The sequence below is a fragment of the Ciconia boyciana genome, chromosome 8, assembly GCF_034638445.1.
Source record: "Ciconia boyciana chromosome 8, ASM3463844v1, whole genome shotgun sequence".
Classification (NCBI taxonomy): Eukaryota; Metazoa; Chordata; class Aves; order Ciconiiformes; family Ciconiidae; genus Ciconia; species Ciconia boyciana.
In genome coordinates, this window is record NC_132941.1 from 37,209,187 (window position 1) to 37,228,180 (window position 18,994).

Here is an 18,994-nt window from a genome sequence, read left to right on the forward strand (position 1 = left end):
TAATACCAGACACCTATGACAAAATACCAGAGGAACAAGCCAAAATTAACATTTAAACAGGAGGAGAGCACTTTGGACTAGAGAGACTAGAGAGGTGTTTGATTTCACCAAATGGTCAGTGTGATTATGGATTATTGCCTGAAAATAACTGGGGGAAAAAAACCCAACCCAAACCAGATAAACTTCTTATCCTTGAAAACTATGAAAAAATTACCAAATGCAGCTGTAGATGCAGCAGCATTTTCCTTCTATCTAGCCCAACAAACCACCACATTTGGGATAATTCTACAACAATATCCAAATAAATTCATTAACTCCATTTCTGTCAATATGCGGCATCTTGTTTTCTGATTTATGTTTACAACATCAACAAATCAAGCTACATAAGGAAAGAAAGTACAACAAAGTCCCTCTGGAGAGGAGCACGAGTATCTTTTGATGCCCAAAATTCAGCATATAATAAGATTTACTAGAAACTTAATATCTGCAAATATTATAGTTATCCATCATGCATAATTAATTAACTTTGCACTTCATTTAAAATTCATACAGTCTGTTTTTTACTAACATGTTGCATATATCACTGCTATCTCATCCATTTTCTTGTATTCGGGAATATTCTACTGTGCACTACTTGCAAAAATTAGGTAAAAATAAAAATCTTCATACTGCAGTGTACTAAATATTTCCACTGCTGTAAAAGTTATTACTATTCCAACACAGAGTGCTCATGGTTTTACAGGAGTAAGCATTTAAAAACCACTGCTACGAGAACTTGATAGTTCTTTCCAAAAGAGAGTATCTTTGCTTCTTGCTTTGTGATGTTTTTATTTTAGCTGTATATACAAAAAAACCCCACATCAAATTCTAGTTGTTGCTGCTGTTTCCTAAATGTTCTTTTATCCAATTGACTTAGTCCCACCTTGCAATCACAAACATGCACATTTCCTTAACCAGTTATTCTCAATTTAAGTAGACATTATTACAAAGAATCACTGGATACAATCAATTAGGTCTTGTATTTCATAAAGATGCAAACAATTTCAGTAGAAAGTACAGTCCTTGAGTGGTGCTATCATACTTTCTTTCCTTGAGGAAGTTCCTTCTTACTTTTCTCTATATTGAACTTCTTACTCTTCCTAGCTTAATAAGTTTGTATACTTGTCATATTTTTTTAACTACGTGTTTCCTGTAAATTTTGAGGGCTTGGTTTTGAAATAAGTGATAGCCACATCTTGCACTCATAGGTAGAATATATTCTTTTGCACATTAGCGTGTTCTAGCAAGTGCTTACACACTCCATAGCTACTCCTAGCATCTAAGCATCAAATTAGACCTTCATTTTCAGTATTTTAACCCCAACAGGTTAATGCTTATTTCCAGTACAGATTTCAAAGGGCTAGCACCATATTCTTTTGGCTTTAAGGATAACAAAAGCAAAATTTAAATAAAGACACACACACACGCATTGACATATTATGTCTTTTCAAGGAATTAGTTTTGTCCTGAGGAAAGGCAATGCACAAAGTTTCTTGTGGTTACTCCAGCCCCAGATTCTATCACTACCATTGTATAGACACCAGGCTGCATATAGCTTTAACTTAGATACAGACATAAGCGAAAAAGTCTTCAACTTGACTGAGATGTTTTAAAAAGTTATGGTTTAGAATAACTGATTATTATTGCCACTTTAGCATACTTTGGTTCTAACTTCTCTTCTAAAATGTAAGACAAAACGATTGTGCCTGAAAAAGCTAATCCACATGAATATCTAAGGAAGTCAAATAAGTGAGTGCTAATCATAGGTTGATGTCAGATGCTGACCACACTGCTAATATGCAGCAACAGCAGCAAACCACCAACTGACTGCATCCATGCTGTTAGCTTTTGAAAATTACTTCAAGTTTTCAAGGAAGTTAAACTTAAATTACTGTTAAAACTAATAACATAGGCCCATAGTAGTTACTATGAAGAAAATTAACTCTATCCCAGCCAAAACCAGCACATTCTCCACCCCTTATTCCATACCATTTACGTCACGCTCAGGTCCCACGCTATCCAATACATCCTCACTAACCACCACCCCCCTTCCTATCCTTTGATATAACACACAGATATCATTCCCTTAGTCTATGGACCACCCCTGTAAAATGTCTTTAAAAGGTCCATAAATGTCCACAAAATGTCCACTGAGTTCATTTAGTCCATGACTTTGGGCTCCATCTCTTATGGTGGTCACTCAGGACAGGAGAGGTGGTGTGTTGCTTGGAGTTCCTGGGCACCAAAGCCAGCTCAGGTCAGGTCACTGCTGCACTTGCACTGCTTCTTGTAAGGCTTCTCCTCCATTGGTTTGGGTGGTTCCTGCTATAGCACTTCCTATAACATGTAACTCAAATCCTGGGTTACAACAATTTAAAGGTATAACCAGCACACACCAAAAACGACTGTCATGGTTTAACCTCAGCCAGCAACTAAGCACCACACAGCTGCTCACTCACTCCCCCTTGGCGGCACGGAGGAGAGAATCGGAAGGCTAAAAGTGAGAAAACCCGTGGGCTGAGATAAAGACAATTTAATAAGTAAAGCAAAAGCCGTGCATGCAAGCAAAGCAAAGCAAGGAATTCATTCACTCCTTCCCACGGGCAGGCAGGTGTTCAGCCATCTCCAGGAAAGCAGGGCTCCATCACAACAGTTACTTGGGAAGACAAACACCATCAATCCAAATGTACCCCCTTCCTCCTTCTTCCCCCAGCTTTGTATGCTGAGCACGACGTCATACGGTATGCAATATCCCTTTGGTCAGCTGGGGTCAGCTGTCCCAGCTGTGTCCCCTCCCAGCTTCTTGTGCAGCCCCAGCCTCCTCGCTGGTGGGGTGGGGTGAGGAGAAGAAAAGGCCTTGACTCTGTGTGAGCGCTGCTTAGCAGTCACTAAAACATCCCTGTGTTATCAACACTGTTCCCAGCACAAATCCAAAACATAGCCCCATACTAGCTACTATGAAGAAAACTAACTCTGTCCCAGCCAAAACCAGCAGACTCCACTAGACCAGCTGCAATGTCATGTTCTGCTGCTCAGTAACATGAACTTATTTAGTGCATGTAGCTGAAAGCTTTTGCAACATGCTGAATGATTTATAAAACAAATGGACCACTGTTCTAATAAGACAAAAATTATACAGACCCTGGACAATGCAGTAACATGAAGTTCCAATGATTTCTGCACTGTTTTTTGTTTAGCAAGTCATGCAGACACCGAAGCAATTTAGCATGAAAGTAGCACCACAGATTTATGGACAACATTCCCTTAGGCGTAATTTTCCTCTGCACACAAAGACTTCGATGGTGCTTGAATACAAAAAACTCTATATTTAGGCAGTTAGGCTTATTTAATTGTTCCTGGCTTATTAATTAATCACATTCTAATTTTTGTTTCCCATGTTCTCTGTATACTAACTCATCACAATTCTCATTCTCCATCTTTTCCTCTGGAGTCCTCAAAGATGATCAGCATATAGTCACTCTGCTGCCCTAACCATGCCCCTCAGGCAGCAACCACAGTCTTTACTGGTAATGTCACCCACCTTTTCTTACGAATTTGGCAAGACGCTGTTTGAAATTAACTCTTCCCACTGGGAGGTGGGGAGGGGTGGGTAGGAAATCTGTTTTTTTGTTAGTATTTCCCTAATAAGATTACAGAAAACCTCATTTTTAGGATTTGGTCATCCTCATGAGCTCTATCTGGAGCCTCAATCACAGTGAGAAGTCCAAGCAGAAACTTGAAAATTCCTCCAGAAGTCCACTACCAATGCTCCATCCAGGACAGTCATTGTACGTGCACTTTACACTGCTCTCCTCCAGACTTCTAAAATGGTAGCAGACCCAGAAAGCCAGAACCTTGCTATTATCTGAAGGGTATCAGAAGGGACTTAAAGACACAAGAAGAATGAGAAGAAAGGGACACAAAAAAGAAGGGCAGATGTAGAGGGGTAGCATGACTCAAGTGCAGCCCCTGTGCATTTTCTTGCTGCAAGTTCCATTCTGCAGCATCAAAAAGTCTGCCAGAGTGACCTCATCAACTCCAGCCTCCTAACCTTCACTTTAAATATTGTATTTCTTATTCCAGCTTTTACTTTCAAAATGAAAATAACAAAAAGAAAGGATGGAAGAAAAAGGCTCACATATTTTTGTATGAAATGAGGCTAAAGGAATGTGGCCTGTCTGCAGGGATCTTCCTGAGGCCAGTAAGATCAAACTGAGGGTTCACTCCATTTCTAAATTTTTTTTCCCTGTCCTCAATAAACTTTTTATAAAAAACAAACAAACAGAAGTATTGTTTTCCATTTTTATGGTAAGATGCTTAAAAAAAAAAAAATTCCCCATGAAGTTGGGGTGAAGCATCATAGGATAGGAAAGGGACAGACAAAATGTCTGTTGCAAAGACCTTATACATTCACTAGAAAGACCAAGTACTACTGTTTTCTAGGAAATACGCAGTACATGGCAGAAAGAAGCTACCATCTCTTCAGCCTTTCCAGTTAGCTAGTACTTTAGATATAAGGTATTTATCTGCTCAGTTTGAAAAGTATTTGATTTGCATGATACGACTGAGATTTAGTCAGTCATTGAAGTACAGAACTCCAAGCAGGATGCTTCCTGTGAAACAACTAGCAAGTATATAATCTAAAAAAAGATATTGCACAGAGAATTCAGTTGCCTCATGAAGAGATAATGAGGCAAGCTTAAACTCAAAGTTAGAAAAAGGGTTTTCAGACAGTTTTAAGCATAAATCACAATGACGATAAATTCTGTCACATGCATATAAACTTAGCTTTCATCAATATACAAAGGCTTTTAATACAGATCATGCTTCATTAAAAATAAAACACAATCCCACACAGCTTGGAGAAAATATCCAGTATGTCTTATAACTTATCTTGCAGAATGTTCTTTTCTTTGTTCCAAGCACACAACTATACGTTACACCCAGACTTCTTTCTTTCTTGATATCATTTCTTTAACAGTAATATATTTTTTTCGTATGACAGCTCAGACTTCAAATTGTTTGTATTCAACCAAAGAACAGAAACTACAGACTTGACTACAATATCCAATACAAAATGAAATTCAAACTTACTCCTTGAATATGCTGATATGTTTAAGTTATCCACATTTAAGGACATTTTTATAAGGAAATTTTAATATTGTCTAACCATCATTGTTTTACTATATTTCACTCCAAGAGCAAAAGATTGTTACCATGAAAGCTAGACATTGTGATTGGAGATCTTGAGTTTTCATGTATTGATTTTGATTTTTAATTTGTATTTTTGTATTTTTTTACAGAAATATTTACCAAAAACAGGCAAAAAAATTTACAAAATTTGTAAATTTTGTATTTCCTTGCAATTAATCACAGTGTTGCCATTTCCATTCAAGGTGTAGAAGCTAATTAAAAGCATGCCATTTCAGCTTATCCAGCAACTTATTGTGTACTCAAAGTTTATGATTTACTAGACAATTTTAATTTTGCTCCTATTACTGTATTATTGCTGTTCCAGCATGGAGTCAGAAGGTCTTGATCAGGACTACTGAAATCAGCTGAATACTGCAGAAAATTCGCACACCAGCTCCAGCCCTCCTAAACCATGCAGGCTCTGCACTTCCAGGGAGGGAACTGCAGCATTTGCAGGTCCTTGCCAGGAGAATAAAGGATATTAAGAAATACTGACTCACAGGTATGCAGAAAGCAACACACATCAGCAAACTGATGAGGTCAGGACAAATTTCCTTTCAGATCTAACATCAGCAGAAGACAATAATTAAAAATGCAATAATCTGTGCAGAGACACTGAATTTTCTATTTGCATTTATTTCAAAACTAAGACAGTGGTAAATGCTATAACTCAGTAAGGCCAAATTTTTGTTCATGTTCGATCATCTTTCTAGAAGAACACAGTGATTTAATAATCAATTTATATTTAATATCCTGTGCTTCCTTTGCACCTTCCAACAAGAGTAAAATAAATAAGCACACATTTAGTCATATGTTCAAAGTACGGAATTTAAAAGCAGCACTTTAAAGCTAGATTTCATATGCAGCAATCACTGCTGATAAAAAAGAAGGCATAATTTAAATTAATTTGGTTGTGATACTCTTCAGAGGTTTAAAATATACATGTTAAATAAAATATTATGGGTCTATTCAGACTTAAAGCTCTGCTTAAAGATACCCAACTAAAGCTCTGCTGAGTCTTATGGTACTTTTCAGCAGACACAGTAATGACCTTACACCATAAGGATTTTCTGACAAGAGTTAAACATCCATAGCGTATACACTGACCTATTAGGAGCTTTTTTGTTCTAACTTGCTCAGTTACAAGGTTTGGTACATGATCTAGCACAGCATATTCACAGATCACAAGCAGTATGTTAAGCTATGCAACAGAAAACAGGATGTTAGGATACATGGGGATCCTCACGTTTGCTTCCAATGGGAATTGATTCTGTGTTAATGGAGATTTAAAATATAACAGGAAGCTACACATTTACTCCAGGGATGATCACCTTGGAAAACAACAGATGAGCAACACGTGTAGCACCAAGATCACAACAGGCTAATATAACTTCAGATGGAACAAAAAAACCCTACACGATGCCTAGGAGTCATCATTACACATCTCTGTGCTTTAACAGTTTAGTGAGAAGTTAGAAAAAGGCGGTATTTTGATTCTGCCTTTTGTCCTCTTTCTGTCATTCCACAATAGGTTGGGGTTTTTTGTGTTTTGTTTTTTTTTGTTTGGTTGGTTTTTTGTGGGTTTTTTTTTTTTTTTTTTTTTTTTTTTTTTACACAGATTAAATGTTTTACTAGCTAACGGCATGCAGAAGAACTCATCTTGCCTATCAGGCAAAAATGGGATTTGAAAGTTTGATGGTTTAGAGTTCTATTATAAAAATACAGTCACCGGTATTACAGTCACCATTGAGTTTTAAGCAACACTCACAATGCTGTTGGTTTTCCTTCTAAAAAAAAATTTATTTTTCATTCAGAAAGAAGAACTGGGGGGGGGGGGGGAGGAGGGAACACGAACGACGACGGACATGACACAACACCCAAACAAAAAAGCCTGTTCAATATACAGAAGCTGAAATTGATTAAATAAGCTCAAAATTTTCACTGAAGACAATTTCATTTGAGAAAATAAAACTGATTCCCAAGAGCTTTTGAAGGAAATATTTGGAAGCTTTTTATTGCTTGCAGTCATTCTTTACCCCATCTTTATTATTTTTAGCATTCCAATTTGAAATATTTTAGAGAATGCAAAGATTTTTTTTCCCTATTAATAAGCATTTTTATGCAGACTAGCCATCTGAGTGACTCGGAAAGCATCAGTTGATCCTACACTGCATAGACAGTGTTAGTTCAAAGTAAGCTTTGTGGTATGGTTTCAAAGTTAGCACACCTGAAATCGGAAAGCATGTATAACAGCTACATGGCCAACCTGCATAGATGCAGCCAACACTAACTAACAAGACTGAATCAGTCTTCATCTTCTGCCCCAAAAGTGATAAAAACTGCTTTGTAAAACCATTCTCATGACTGAAACTTAGTAGACCCAGAATTCAAGATCTGAAAAGGATAACTTTTGAGCTAAGACTGGAAAAATTAGCCTCCAGAAAGGCATATTGTATGCAGGAAACAATAAATTTAAATAAGCTTTAAAAAGAAGTTACAAAGAAAGTGGTCATGTTTCCATGCTGAACAGAACAACTAGTAATAGGCTTGAACTTCTGCTAAAAAAGCATTAGACTGGACCTCAGTAAAATCCTTCCAATGGAAAGACAAAAGATCACCCAAATGTATTGCCTGGGAACATTATAAAATCTCCCATCTGAGAGGTCTTTCAGAGCACATCAGACAAACATCTGTCAGAAGTTCACTGCCTTTGTGTGACCATGAATGACATACCCAGATCCTTTTTGAGCCCAACTTTCTATGATTCTGTTAGACATCTACCAAAGATGACAGAACTCTAAAGAGAGGAAAATTCCCATTAATGGTGATAGGTGAAAATAAGACTAAAAAAACCACAACAAATGTACATTGTAAAGACCATTTTTTGTTAGCTTTATTCCTTAGGTACATACTGCATATATTGCTTTTTTATTTCAATTAATTTTAAACACCAAAGTGATTCTAATAATATAATATTCCCCTTATTGAAATTGCAGGCTCAGTATTAATCAGATACTTAAGAGAAATGTCTATTATAATGTCTACTGTCAAGACATGTTCTCATAGTACTGGTCTTCAAAATCCCTCCTCTGGTTCAATCCACACAGACATTCGTAATATACTGTGGCACCAATACCCATGATTTTCAATAAATGCATAATAAAAATAGGAGTTCACAATGGGACTCTGAAACAGCCCGAGACACTGGGAAAGGGTCCCATCCTACCCAGAGTGGCCTTAAAGACACCAAAAATCTTGAGCATTTCTGACCACGTTTTCATTACTCAATAATTTGTAACTTTTTTCAAAATACTTACATACAAGACCTACAAATCTTAGCAAATCAGAAATTTATTTTATACCATAAACTAAGAGTTAGTTCTGCTCATTTCTTTTCCTCTTTTCCTCTACACAGGAACATGGTCCTCTATGGTTTACAAATTCAAGAAACCAAAAGCCTTGGGGTTTGGGGTTTTTTTTAGTTGAAAGACGACAAAATAACAAGCTTCTGCCTTTGAATTTCCCACTGGTCCAATTTTAGTTTGATGGGAAGAATGAAAAAAAGCATGGGGGGAGGAACCTGTAGAGAAATAGAAAAAGGCTAGATATTTAAAAATCATCTAACTGATTCCATCCTGCAAAAACAAGAACAAAATGTATAGCATAAGTAAAAACATATCAAACCTTGGAGCTTGCTTCGATTTTCTGCAATTCAAAGTAAAAACTTTCTGAGTTAAGTTCACTGCAAGTCCCCACCCCCCTAAAATTACTACTAATAATTGTTTCCTTTGCCTTCATGTTTGACAACTGTAATATCGAATTTCTGATTTTCAGGGCATAAGGCAGCAAGAGATGACAGGTGATCACTAAGTCTAATTATCCCAGCTACGGTTCTCCAAGTTGCTTCTTTATGCACGAAATTAAGAACACAAAGAGAAGAGGGAAGAATGAATGGCTACACATAACCAAATATGCAGAAGTCACTTGTAACTGAGATTGCCATGACTGAGCAAAACAGAGAAGTGCAGGGAAAGAAAAGTGTAGGCAGTTGTAACATTTATCAGTTTGTTTAAACTGATTATCCAAAATATATTCTAATATGAAATACAATGGAAATTTCAAATTTCATTCAACTCTAGTATTCCTACTGAAATCAGTCTAGGACATAATTAAGTATATGTAAGACCAGTTATGAATGTTTAACTTTCAGAAGTGACCAGAATCGTAGTTTCAGATAACAACAAACCCTACTTAGAAGTTATTCTGATAATAACATGGTGAGGTATAAACTATAAAATCATATATACAGGCATACCACAGCCTGAAATAAATCTTCCTGGTCCAACAGCCATAACATTACATTAAACAGCACACATCAGAAATTTGTTTTCTGCAATATTCTGTATTTTATGGTGTGTTTGTCTATTTTCCCAAGGCGCAGAGTCCTTTAAATACTTAATTTCATACACTGAGTGCCTAGCAAGGCATTGGAAATATACAAATATCTAAATTATATATTTATTTTTAAAAAATATATAAATATATAAATATCCCTTTAACAACATTCTGCCCTAGACTATATCAGACACTGTATCTGAAAGATAAGTAATTGAAAAGTCTCTGAAGAAAGATGATCTTAGTGCTTTTTTGTCTCTAAATTCGCTACTGTGGATTGAACTTGCTTGAATAATATCAAAATTTAAGGGAAAAAACGATGAACTTTCTTCCATATTTAATGGAATAGTATCCCTGTATAAATCCTCCAAAACGATAATCCTTTCAGATCTCACTTTTTCCCATCATAGCTGTGCATCTAAATGACATCAATAAACCTGGGGTGCCACAGAGGAAAGAGCTGTAAACAGCAAAAAAGAGTATCTAAAAAGTCTCCAATACCATTGATCAAAATTCCTTTTTCTTACAAATTTTGAAGAAATTCATAGATAGTTGCTTTTTAAGTTTGAAACATCTGTACTGCTTCCATGAATTGCAACTTCAGAAGAGTTAAAAGAAAGAGTGTTTAAAGGCAGTAACACATCCCTCTTCTCTGTTCTTTCAAAAAGCTTGATGTAATGCAAAAATGCTTTCCCCAGCCATTTACTGATAATAATCTCCCATGATGTCCACCATAATAATCTAGACTGCAAAAGAGGCAAACAATAATTTTTAGCTGTTTTTTAACTTAATTTTTATATAGCGTCAGTCATTTATAGCAGAGGCTTGCCCTTCAGAAGTAATTCCAGAGATAATCTCTGACTTCTGCATTCCTCTGTCATATATCTTTTATATTTTAATAATGCAATTAACAAGATATCATTGGTACATCATAACTATCTTAAGCAGCCTGGAGTTTGACCTCAAATTTGTATGCTGATTCAAGTAGGAGTCAAGTTATTACTCTAGGCTTCTAACACTAGCCTTCTTCAACAGCATAATTCTTGTAAAAACTGCAGTTTTCTATCTAACAAAGTGGCTGATAAGGCACAAATACAGCCCACAAGATGTTTCATTACAACCTTCTGGAGATATCTGTGAATACACTTCATATAAATGTGCTTCTTATTAGATATTGTTGGCAGGTTGCTTAAAGAGTTCATCCCTGTCTGCACTGGACTAACTTCAAGGAACTTGTTTCAAATTCAAACGATCCATTCACTCCTAAACATTACAATTATGGGTACAGGATAAGAACCAGAATATTTCTCTCTTTAACATAACTCATATATGACAGTTTACCTGCCTGTCTAATCTTAGATACCTCGGTTTTCATAACACTACAGAATCCACACATTTTTGCCTCACTTCCCTGCTTCCTATTTGAGATAGTAGGAAGGGCTTTCTTTGCAGAGTGAGGGATAGAGGAAATGGGTGTTTTTGTTTGTTCTTCTCATTTAGATTAATCTAGAGTACTGGTGGATTAAAGTTTTGGTAGTTAGCATTTTGATATAGTTGGCATTTGTTTCTGTTTAAAAGACTCAATTGTCCAGAGTTTATTTCTTCTCCTAGCAAGATTTTTTCCAGCAGATCTTCTGGGAGAATGTCTGCAGATAGGATTAGATTGGAAATGCTATTGCTTTCAGTGTACTTAAGACACTGGCAAGGATGAGAATTTATATGAGAGATTTCAGATGTCTGCATTATGCACTTCACAAATTCCTTCTTGCCTAAGGGAGGGAAGAACAACAAGAACAACAAAAACCCTAACTCATTTCCAAGTTAATTTAAAAGCAGAATTTGATGGCAGAATATTTGCATGCGTTAGCTTCAAGACAGATGCAATATATGCCATCGATATTTGCACCCATACTTTTTAAGGTTTTCTTTTCTACAAATACTTTGTGTGTACTATAAAAGCTATACAATCCTTTGTCACTGGCAAGTTTTGGAAAGCAAGAGGGAAAAACCCAATTCTTATAAGTTGATGGAATATTCCTTTGCAGGGGAAGGACTTTACCATTTGGTGTGTTTCCAATTTTCTGAATATACTTCTTCATCTTGTATTTAGTTTCAGACAGCATGTACTGAGTAATAGCTTTCTGTAGGTCACATAACTTTATTTTCCTTTAGAATTAGGAAACAGGAGGCAGTTTAGAGGCAGTTTCTTCCATTAACAGATCAACTTCCTTCGTGTAAGTTTGTATTTTATGCAGAATGGATTTGAGTCACCTCTACCAGTGGAGATGTGCTATACAATCAAGATGCCTTGCTAACCTATTACATCAAGACACAGCTTCAGAAACATGTGTAGGCACAAGAAAAGGTGGTGATAAAAATTTAAGGTTCCACCAGCTTTAAGTATTCTTGCTAGTGACACATGAGAATAAATGCTAGCACAGCATTGCTTCCTAATCTCTGATTTAGGTGTCAAATCAAGAAATCCAAGAATTATTAGCAGCCTCAAGAAAAAGCTATCTCAGCTGCTGAACTGGCAACTACATTTCTCACTTCTCTCTACTGGAATTCAAGGTCATAGCCCAACTCTTACTTCAACCAACTGAAGTGATCTTGCTAAATGCAAAGGGAGCTGAATTGGGTCTCTTTCTCTTCCAGTCCTCCAGAAAGAGATGACAGTTTACTTAAAGCTTCCAGAAACATTTTTGTTTCTCTCACATTAGTGGTTGTTCTAAGAAATGATACTTCTCTTACACTTGAGAAATAACTGTATACATACATAAATTAAAGAATTAACACTGTTTGATTTGACAGCTATTATCTGTGAATTACAAATGTGTGGCTTAAAAAAAAAAAAAAGGCAGGGGACATGCTAAGCCTGTAACTATGTTTTCCCATACTTTACATTAACTGAAAATGGATTTATATTAATCTTTTAGTATTCTGGGAAAGAGAAATGAATTCCACAGTTTTTCAATCCTCTACGCTGATATAAGTTTAAAATACATACATTATTTTAAGCTTTAACATTAACTCCGCATGCATAGCTATGCAATTTCTCCTTTATTTCTTCTTCTTCCTAAAACTCTTTCAAGAATATTAATTTGAATAAGCATTTCAAACAAGATGAAATGGACTACGAATTTCATTTTATTTTTATGGATATTTGCTTAAATCAAATGAATCACAGGAGAATTAAGTTAAATTAGTGTGTAATTTAAATATCTGGGCATGCCTTTTTACATGTACAGTATTGTGGCTTTTACCTTATTGCTCTGACTGGAAAAGTGCATCTTCATCATAACCTGAAGCAGGAGTGTAAATTGCATCACTTCAAAAGACAGAAATGGAACCAGGAAATTATACTGTTTAGTAATCAAAGTTTTTCAAAGGGAAATCATTAGAAAATGTGGCCTGTGTAAGGTGCTCTGCAAGAAAGCAAAGAAAACCTGAAATACTATGAATACAGACTATAGCATCTCAATAGAAACTTAAAACTATCACTAAACACAAAGCTTTATTTTACTCTGTATTTCTTTTTACCATGAAATTAATTTCTCCTCCCCCAAATAATAAGACTAATACAAACTCATTTTCAGAAAATGTTTAAGAGGGATAAATGGATAATAGATGTTTTGCCAGTGACTTCTCTGGTGCATAGAGCTGCTTGAAGGAATGAGACTATGTGAACAGCAACAACAGTAACAAACACCTATTTATTGCAGTACTCCAAAAATTAAGCATGTGCTGAAGGGTGAATTTTTGTAAATACATCAAGGGAAACGTCTGTCATGATATTTGAAACATAGACTGTTACACTGCTGCATTAAAACACTCAGTTTTGCAGATATTTGAAAGTAATTGAACTTAGTAAGGCTTTTCAATTTGCATATTTTTTTTTTCAAGCTGAAAGTATTTTCTACTGCAGAAGTTACAGAAGATTGAAGAACGTAAGTATCTGCTAAATGCAATAATCTAGGGGAAAATCTGTAAATAAAAACCACTGTAAAATGGAGTGTTGAGATTGTAAAAATTAATCAATAATTAACATACTTTGACAAGAAGCTTTCTCAAGAGCCTCTATCTTCTGAATGTTAAATTATGAAAGCATGAATCAGGTGTTATTGAATCCAGCTGTGTTTAGTGTGCATATCACATAATATTTTCTTGCACTATTTTACCAGGGGAGGATGCTAAAAGACTCAATCTTTAAATTTAAAAACTACTTGTTATTTATTGAATTCTTATACCATAACATCAGACTTGAAGGGTTTTAATTTTAGAGGACTACTAGGAAAGAGTATGAATAACTGAGAAAGTACTGGTTTTATGGAGGTGAAGTTTAGTATTTGGAGAAAATAATTTAGTCTTGATTTTGATTAACTGATTCTAATTAAATGAGCTCAAATCTTATGTGTTGATTACAGAAAATTTCAGACCAAATGGTAAAAAGCATGTAAGATTAGTTAATACCAAAAAAAGTTACGATACCTAGGTAACAAGTACAAGTCCTACAGATGTCTTGGGCTTTACATTTCATTTTGAGGTTTAGAAACCGTTTTTCTTCACGCTTCATATCTAAAATGGTTAAAAGGATAAAACAGGTATCTGACAGCAAAGCCGTGCAACCTCTTCCCATAATTTCAAGGGGCAGGATCTTAAAAGAGAATGCACAGAAGTGGTTTGATTTTGGGGGGTGTTTTTTGTTTGGGTTTTTTTGTATGAAGGAAAAGAAATATCTAAAGCTAGACAAGAAAAGCATGAGGTTTTTCAATCAAAAAGGAAAAAGTAGTCAAATTGCAGATTTGTTATTAATATTACTTAAAGAAATAAAGGCTTTTACTTATTTGTTGTTTACTAGCACTGTCTTGAGTATATGAATATAGCCAAGCTGATTCTACCCTTGGGATGCGCAGTCCATGTGACAGACTTCTTGGCCAGAATTTCTGCTTCCTGACTTCTTACAGGCCTGAGTTTTGAAAAGTATCACAGTCACAATGCTTTAGGCACACAGGCTATTTCATTTGAGCCAACAGAAACAACCGCATTGCTGGAGGCAACCATGAGTTGTAAAAGCACTGCTGAATAAGCAGGTGATGTAATAATAATGCAATGTGATATCTATATTAAAATATAGTTGCTTAACAACAGCTTGTGGCTACCTAATGTGGTATTTCAAGTTCACCTCAGCTTTTCTAAAGTAAACATGAAAGTAAAAATGGCAGCATTTCCAACTAATGATGTGTACATCTACACAAATATAACCTAGATATGTGCTACAGCTATGCTCATAAGCCAAGAATTTTCACAACAGGAGGTCTGTTGATTGCCCTTGACACGGAAAGTATCCTAAATTTTAAGCACAGCTTTCTTCCTCCTTTAAATTCTTGTAGACGTATGTTACATTGTCAGCTTAATGCAATGGATTATTTTTGATGAAACTAACCTTGCAATATTGTGACATCAATGAAATGTTTTGTTTATTCAATGCTATTCAATAGCAAATAATTTTCTGGGTTTGCTTTACTTATGTTTTGGAAGCGCTCTGGAAAAGTATTACTGTAATACAAGATGGGGGGAAAACACAAAATGGAGTAGCTGGTATTTTAAAACACCTAGGTCAGACTGCAAAAGCCTGGACAACAAGCCATGTAACTAAAACCGGGAAATAATATTCTTATCTTTTTAGATTTTTAACTTATGGTTAAGTGTACATATCATACGCCATTGTCAGAGCTGTTCTAAAGTCCAGTCTGTTTGATCCCTTTCTTCTGCTTTTACTGACACCAAGGGCTATGTCTGGATTACAGTTACTACTATGCAAAAGACTCACAATAAAACTTGACAGTACATAAACATTTATCCAAATTGGACTTTCATTAAAAGGGAATGCAATCCTTCTGGTCTCACGACAGATTTTAAACAAAGCTGAGCAATGCTGGTATCATTTTTTAACCAACTAAGTGTAAAAACGGGGATTTTTATGCATAAAAACAAGCAAGATCACCAAGCTCAAAATTCATCACAAGATGGACACATCAAAAGTAGATTGTCCTATGAAATCTGAAAACTCTGGGATAGTAACCACAGTAGTGCTCTTTGGATGCCTGCATACAATCTGCTGTACTTTGGTTAACCGGGAATGATGTTTTCTTTACTGTGCATTTGTGAGTCTATTCTTCCATTCTGTTGTTAGAAAACTTACTTGGGTTTTATACTGCTTGCTTCATGAAGGAGAGATGAAGGACAGGAACAAAGGACAAAAGGAATATCTCATTCACCATACTCAGATCTATAAAGAGTACCTCAGAGTTCATTGCCAAAGCCAAGATTTCCAGTGCCTACACTATTGTTTTACACTATTGTTTTAACAGCTTCAGAAAAGAAATTTAACAGTGCAATCCTCTCCTCCCCTCAAAAGTTTTAGCTACTCATTCATCCAGTGTTTTCCAGTCCTAAATGGGTAATCAGAAGAAAATGAAGGGACTTAAAAGAAAAAAAAAAGTAGAAGGATTCACATTAAAAAAAAAACCCAACCCCAAAAACCCAGAGTGACTTGAGATAGGGTCTTTGAAATAAAATTGTACAGACAAAAGCTAAACTTATTTTTTTAAAAGCCTGCATTATGTAATACACAGTTAAATGCCAATGTGTCAATGTTGACTATGTACTTGATTTGTTTTCTGTAAATAACAAATAAAAGCACCCTCACCATTCAGCTTAAATTCTCAAGAAGGCAACAGTGAAAAAATTTCAGCATATGGAGAAGCTAAATGTGAAGTTTCCCTACTGTTGACCTACCCTATCCTTAAAAGAAGCTCGTGTTAAACCATTCACAAAAATAAATACTGAAGTCACACCTTTAAAATAGCATGAACAACATCCAGTGTATCTTGTTTGTTACCTAACTACGCATGACAACTCTGCCAGTTTACATCCCCAGGCAAATTTTCACCAAGAGACAGTGAGTAAAATGTAGAAGTTCAAATAAAAATGGCATTATAGAATTTGAAATAATCTTTCCTGTATTTTTTTCCTCCAGTTGTCAACTAAGCTAAAAAAAATCCCATGACTGCAGGACGCCTCCTCTGTAGGTGGGTGACAATGGAAGATGCATGAGCAGGGCTACTTCAGACCTCATTTACTGTATTCCCAGTGGTGTCCTGCAACATGGCCTCCCCTCTTGCCCTTTACCAAGGTGCATGCTAGTCCCACTCTCCACAACTACAGGTTCAAACTAGATAAGGCATGTAACTCACAAAAGAGAAAAAAGTTACAGAGCCAGTACTCTACAACATCCAACCGCCAATGTCATTACTGACTGCTGGAGTTCAATATGTGCTCATCTCCTCCTATTGTCCAACAACAGCATGATGAATTTTGTCAACTCTTAAAGGTGCTTGAAGTGCTTGTTGAGACCGTTTACACTGACGGTATGGTTCCTGAGGATACAGAAGAGGTCCAGGATGTAACTCAAATATTTATTAATTGCTATCTTTTTTTTTTTTTTTTTGCTTTAACAATCATTAGCATATTTGTCCTTAAACAGGTACACACAACTGCCTAAGCATATCATCTACTAACACTCTTTAAACCAAAGTGGGACGAAAGTTTTTTGCTACATCAAGGTCTTCTATCTGCAGCTGTTCCACATGGCAAATTCCCATTTCAGTAAATTGGTGCTCTGTTCCCAGAACAGATGCAAAATCAAGCTCCCAATGAGAATACACAATGCAGCTTGATTCTAAGAGCAAAGTATCGTTTCACTCTCTAAGTCTTCATAATTCTGTATTCAAATGATTCTTTTAATTGCAATGGGAATTCCATAACTTTCATTCTCAGGGAAAATTACATTTTTCTAGTTAGAGGACCAATACAGTACATCAATATTGTATTTTTCTATATGTGTACATACTAGCTGCTATTTCAGAGCACAGTTCTAGGCTACAGATAGAAAAACACCTGCATCCTACTCACTACAACACTGGCCCTGACAAAGAGGCATACAGTCTGTTACCAAGGTAGAGATACAGAATTTGAAGGTCAAATTAAAAGGTTTCTCTTTGTTAATGACATACATATCTGTACCATAAAAATGATTCTGAACAAGCTGCTGCTTGGAGTGTTGAAGGTCCAGTGTTGAAGAATTAAACACAGCATTATAACTAGTTTAATCACCTTTTAAATTTTAAAATGTGTCTTCTCCTGCTATATGAATTTTTATTGCCTTATACATGTCTTTTCGTGTTGCACACTTCAAAGTACCCACTGAAATAAGCAGATGTTTAATTCCCAGAGAACGCGTCAATGCCTGAAACTTGTACAAGCAATGCAAATCTGTTACACATGGGAGCTAACAGATTCACAAATGATACCCGTATTTCCCTATGGAAGAATAACGCAAGAGAAGGTGATTAAAAAATTTCACTCTGCTGGAAAGAACGAAAACTCACCACTCTGGCTTGTTTAGTTAAGGGGAAAAGCTTGGATGGAAAAGCTTCTAACCGTTACTCAGACTGCGGCATTAGAATCACAGCAAATAAACAAAGTGGCAAAGGCAGACAACAGGAAAGATCTTGAAAGTCAAACAAACAAACAAAGAAACGACAGCTCTCTTATGAGATATACTCCTGCAGATATTTAAAAAGTTTAATCCATACAGTTTAGTAAAATGGTCTGTTCAAAGAAATTAGCTAATAAATTTACCAGCCTAATTAAAAATTCTCATATATTTCTCCCTGCTATTAATTTGTATCAGTTTTGTCCAGTTTGAATACTCTGACAATGAAAAATGCTTACATATTGGAGTGACATAATTCCCTTGTTAACAGCTCATGACACTTCTAAGACTGAAAAATCACACACCTGCTTTGAGATAAAAATACCTGTAAAGTTTTATGATGGAAGTTGAAAAAGTCATCATTTTTCCACGATTAATGACTCAATTTAAGAAGCATGCCATACGAAAACATAAAATAAAGAGGGGAAATGAATGGTCACTGAAGCATATAAAACTGAACGGGAAAAAATTACCAGCCCATATTAAAAATAAAAATCTTAAGAATATCATCATCATCAGAATAAGCAGACTTGCATCCATCTTTAAATCCGTAAATTTCTACTTTCAAACCAGGCACATATGATTTTGTTACTTTTTTTCCTACTTTCAGTGGGATTTAGCAGCTTAAGTCCCAAATAATTCAGGAAAGCTTCTGAGTATCTTAGGTGCTTTTTACTTTTTATATTAGAGATATCTACATATTTAGATGCTCAATTTAGAATTTGGGCATATAAATGTCTTAGATGTAGCTTCTGTATGCCAAATATAATATTTTAGGAGTAAATTAAAACATCGCAAGTACAGGTTTTC

The 18,994-nt window shown here is 35.7% G+C and overlaps 1 protein-coding gene across 8 annotated transcripts in view; it reads right to left on the minus strand.

The window, feature by feature from the left end:
* NRG3 (neuregulin 3) overlaps positions 1-18,994 on the minus strand; it is a 426,542-nt gene that overhangs the window by 233,723 nt on the left and 173,825 nt on the right. The window lies entirely within an intron of this gene.